The following is a 5634-nucleotide window of genomic DNA, read 5'->3' on the forward strand; positions in this document are numbered from 1 at the left end:
TTTTCAGGGCGTCCTGTCTGGTATTATTGGCGTTTCAATGGGATTACGGGGAATTTAGGGGTATTTTAATAGTATTAAGGTGGGTTCAGGGACATTTCAAGGGACTTTGAGGGCAATTCAGGGTATCTCAGAAGCGTTCAAAGGGCATTACAAGAATCTTCAGGGGTAATTCAAAGCATTTCAGAGAGTTTCACAGGATTTCAGGAATATGTTAAGGGCGTTCCTAGAGGTTTTAGAGGCGTTATATAGCATTTCAGGACATTTCAAGGTGCGTTTTAGGGGGTTTCTGGAGCCCATTGAAGGCGTCCAAAGTGGTTTCAGAGGCATTTCAAATCGATTATGATGATTTCAAGGTCGTTTGAATGGGATTACGGAAGTACACCTTTAAATCAAAGGGCATTTCAGGGGCGTCTCTGACAATCCTCTGAAACTTCCTGAAATACCTCCGTAATCCACCTTAAACCTATATGAACCCCATGTAACACACCTCCGAAATCCCCGAGAACGCCTCCGCAACTAGTGATGTCGCAAAATTTCAAATAATCGATTAGTCGGTAATCGATTTTATTTTGCCATGGCGATTATCGATTCGATTAATCGGCTATAATTAATCGATTATTCCTGGTAATCGATTATTTTTATTATAGTATTTTGTTAAACATGTGCACGGTTTATCGCTGGTACAGCGATCCGCTATGTTTTGGCTGCATTAAAGATACCAACATGCTGGGGTTTATAAGGCGATTTAGTAGTACCTAGGTACCTATCAACTTTCACGATCCATACACTATCAAAACATTATACATTTCTTATGTGAGATCGATTCTTGAATATTGTAGTATTGTTTGGTCCCCATGAAAACTGATGAAGAATGCATAGAATCGGTGCAAAAGAAATTCTTGCTATTTGCTCTACGTAAACTGAGATGGACAACTTTTCCACTGCCTTCTTATGAATCGTGTTGTATGATAATCAACAAACTTTAAGGACAAACTTCTTGAAAACCCGCTTCAACAATGCATCAGAACTTTAGACGCACAAATCTCGAGAAGCAAGCTTCAAACAACAGTGCATTTTATTATTCTGTTCTTGCTCACTTGTAATAAGCTTGAAATAAGAAGCTCAGGTGCGCTGGTTTTGTTTACGAAGAGATTTGTGCGCTCAAAATCGTGAGTAGGTGTCAAAGTCGCCATTGTGACGGCCATTTTGGGATTCTAACAAGTCTGTCCTTAAAGAACAACGTGAATATGCTATGATAACATTTGTGAATGATATTGTTTCGCAACGTGGTGACTGCAGTAATCTGCTGTTCTGTTTGTATTTTTATAGCTTATTTTTATGCTTAGGAAACACTCAATTTTGACAGTTTAACAATCCGGTAATTTAAATTTTATTCCCATAAAATATACTGAAACTAAGATACTTTACAGTGTGAAAACCGATTTTACAATTAAATTGGATTTTCCGTGACTTTTAGGGTAATTAAAAAGTGATCTCCAAAGTTATATGTTTTTCAACTGTGCGGTTGAAACGGACCCGTAGAGTGGGTAAGACGGACACGTTTGGAAAATTAGCTAATAAGCCATTAATTGTGTTAAATGGTGGTTATTGCCGTTTGTTTCCGGTAGATCAATCATAATAGGGTATGTGTGCCATCAGTAATCTCACGCTCCCATTCTCATCCTATTCGAAAACAAGCAAGCGATTACGGTACCGATTGATTCCGTTCTTTTTGTTTTCATGGGTGCTCACTTCTAACAAAAAATACAAAAATAAGAAACAAAACAAACAGCGCTGTAATCCTTTGTTTTTTGTAGGATGAAAATGGGAGCCATATGCTTAATAAGGGAACCAATACCCTAGAATCCAAATTTGGCTTTGAATCTCTTAACGAAGCATTTTTTTACAAATTGAATTCAATTTTGTAAATTGGAACAGAACAGAAACCTCCGTACCCTGATAAACGCCTAACAGTATGCAATACTCTGGTATTTAATTTCAAGCTAATTTCAAATTTTGTGAAAATTCCAATATAGGGGGATTAGGGGCATAATGGACACCCTAAGCAAATGAGTATGTTAGGCCTGTATAACAGACAAAATCTTAATATATTATCAGTTGGCTTACAACTTTAACTTGTTTCCTATGTATTTCAATCATTTATAGCAGGTAGAATGTCATTATTGTGAAGAAATAATGAATTGTAACCCGTGTGTTTTTTGGGGCTGGCAGGAAAGTTACGGGGCGAAATGGACACCCATCGGGGCATAATGGACACCCCTGCATATTTTATGCTGTATCTTTGATCATATCGACCAGTTAAGTAATTTGCCTACGGAGATCCATACCATGATACGCCATCTTAGACGAGTTTACATAACATCAAAGTTAATTAAATAAATTTTAGGCTAAAATAATCGAATTGATTTTTTTCCAAACTCTCTAAAACGCCTAACAGTATGCAACGCGCGTACATCCATTCATAATTGCCAGTGTTCATTTCGCCCCGAATCGACTACAACATTGAAATTGCTATTTTGAGTAAGTTCTGATCAAAAATATAATACTTCATCCATTGCTAAATCTGCGTATACATGTAGATAAGCTAACAATTCACTTGTTTTTATGGTGGACACACTCAAACACTCGTAACACCTTATTTGCTGCTGCTTAGTAATTATAAGAAATCCACCATATGAGAAACATACTTCAATTTCAATGATATTTTGGCTATTTTGAAGGAATATAAATGGTACTTTTGAAAAATAGAACAATGACTTGTTCCTTTACACTTATGCATTAAAAGTTTTACATAAAACTCAACGGTTTCGGCAAAAACAGGGGTGTCCATTTCGCCCCGGGTGTCCATTATGCTCCTAATCCCCCTACATTTGAGGTTCGAAATCATTGTATTAACTAAACATGACATGTCAGAGTTAAATTTCATCAACAAAACTGAAACAAACTGAAAGTGCTCCTTCTCAATTAAATATACGATTTATTAAGATTAGTCTTCCTAAGTAATTGCCTACCTTTAGGCGTTATTCTTGGTTTATTGGATTTTAATCCTAGAATAACTTAAAAAGTAGGTAAGCTGTAAGAATTTGGACAACATATTCGAAATCAGGGACCCCGAATTTAGTTAATAAGGGCGTTTTCAACACAAACGAACATTGTTTACTGACATGATCAATGTTACCCAATATCAACAAAATCAAAAATTTGATTAAGAAGCTTGTTTAAAAATGTTTTAAAGTTTGATCATACTTTTTAAAGTAGTCTAACACAAACGAAGATTGCCAGTACTTGTTTTAAAAGTATAAAACATGTAACGTTGGCTTTTACAAGAGAACTACTAAAGAAAAATCGTAAATTTTTATCAATGTTACCCCGGATTACGGTATTTATGAAAAAAATATATTTTTACGGTACATTAACATATGATTATATGCTACGCATAATAAGTTTCCTTTATTTAAGTTGTTTTCGAAGTTTTTTATACAAATTTTTAACACAACAGTTCTATCTTTCTATCTTCTTGAATTTACATGGGCATTGCCTACTTTCAGGCGTTTATCGGTGTATGGAGATTTCTGTCTCAATTTACAAACATGATTCCAATTCATAAAAACACGCTTCATTAAGAGATTCAAGGCCAGATTTGGAATCTACTATGATCGATTTACCGAAAATAAGTGGCCTTTTATTGAAAAAAATAGTCAGAACGTTGATGTAGAGCATATTGTTTACGGGCATGTTTCTGCAATGGAATTACATACGTTTAGGCGTTTATTGGTGTAATCTTGTTCCAATTTACAGAATTGATTCTATTTTGTAAAACTACGCTTTGTTAAGGGGTTCAAAACCAGATTTAGATTCTATTATGATTGATTTACCAAGAACAAGTGGCAATGCATTGGAAAAAAACATAATCAAAACTTTGGCGCTGCTTGGTCCAGACAACATTGAGATTTGTAAGAAAACCCTACAAATGTTATTTTAAAAAGCTTTGAGCATTCAAAAGCGCCTAAATATATGCACGTTCTAATCAACATATCAATTGAACACCCCAAGTTCCCATGGTCATAAACTGTGAAGCCCCGTTCCAATATTTTTCAAAAATTCCTTCACTATGACACTTCTAGGATCCCAAACCCCTGTTCTTTCTTTATCCCATAACACAAACTAGTGTTGAAAAGATGATCGACGGGAAGCGAGCAGAGTATGACGACTGTTTCTGTGTACCACGTTTTTTAATAATCGATGAAATAATCGAAACAAATAATCGATTATCGGAATAATCGAATAAGGCGCTACTCGATTAAAATTTAATCGATTAGTTGAACGATTAATCGATTAGTTGGGATAATCGATTAATTTGCGACATCACTATCCGCAACTCCTCTGACACCAGCCTAAAAAAGACTTCCTGAAATGCCTCCGAGACCCCTTTGAGACCCCCTCAGACCCCATGTAACGCACGTGAGACCCTCGGAAACCCTCGAAAACGTACCTGTAACGCCTCCAAAGCCTGTCGAAAATCCTCTGGAACTCTCTACAATGCTTTTGAAACCCCCCACAAACCCCCGAAAACCCATCTGAGATCTCCTGAAAGCCCTTGGGATCCCCTGAAACGCCCATGTAACCTTCTTTCGCTCTCTCCAATAAGCACCAGTTGGCCGCCGTTGTAATAGTTATTGTTATTATTTGGTTTCTTTTGCACAATATTGGTAGGTACATAGTAGACCGGCCCACATTTGTATGACACGAAAAAACAGTTTTCAAAATTCACGGGGCACCCTCTAGAATCGTGCCTTTGGATGAGAAGAACAATCTGTGACAGATTCAGCTCAATCGGTTGAAAACTGAGCTGGCGCAAATGAGTTGAAGGTTTGTATGGGATGTTCAGTCCAAATATATGGGGAAATGGATGACCTCAAGTCACTCATACAACACGCCAGTTTTGCGAGTTCGATTTGGCTCAGAATTGAAAGAATAGAAGTTAATACCCTAATGAACAACTTTGTAGAAGACCATATCATGATAAAACTTAAATTAGTTGCGGTTTTAGCCAAAGAAAGTAGGATTAGGGCATCTGCCCCCGTTTACTCTAGGTTGTTACATGCTTTTTGAGACGCAGAATATGGGTCTTGTCAAGCTTAAGCTTAAGCTCAAGAGCTAAGCATTACAAATGCAAAAAGTACTCTATGTGATATTATTTTCAATAGTACCGTAAAATGGGTAAAGGACGAAAATTTTTTTCATCCCCATTAATTTATGGTTGCTCCTTCTTAAAACTTTCAGGAAAAGCAGTCCGATCATTGTCTTTCTGCCTGCTACGCATATAGATTACAAAATTTGACGGTTTTTTGGAGAAATTGAAGATATTTAACAAAATGTGCGAATTTTTGAAAATTTTTAAAATGGTGTGTTAAGAAACTTAAGGGGATGAACTTAAAAGTTCTTACCCAAGCAACACACATGTTATATATTAGTTACGACAGCGCAAGTTTTGGTTGTATAGAAGTTAATTTTACGTTATTCCAACACAGTGTTAGAATTACGTAAAATTATCTTCTATACAACCAAAACTTGCGCTGTCGTAACTCTTATATAACATGTGTGTTGCTTGGG

The 5634-nt window shown here is 36.3% G+C and overlaps 1 protein-coding gene across 1 annotated transcript in view; it reads right to left on the reverse strand.

Moving 5' to 3' along the window:
• The window catches only part of LOC109430554 (dual specificity protein kinase splA), a 341935-nt gene that overhangs the window by 121529 nt on the left and 214772 nt on the right, over positions 1–5634 (reverse strand). The gene's annotated exons all lie outside the window — the stretch shown is intronic.

The sequence above is a fragment of the Aedes albopictus genome, chromosome 2 (genome assembly GCF_035046485.1).
Source record: "Aedes albopictus strain Foshan chromosome 2, AalbF5, whole genome shotgun sequence".
NCBI lineage: Eukaryota > Metazoa > Arthropoda > Insecta > Diptera > Culicidae > Aedes > Aedes albopictus.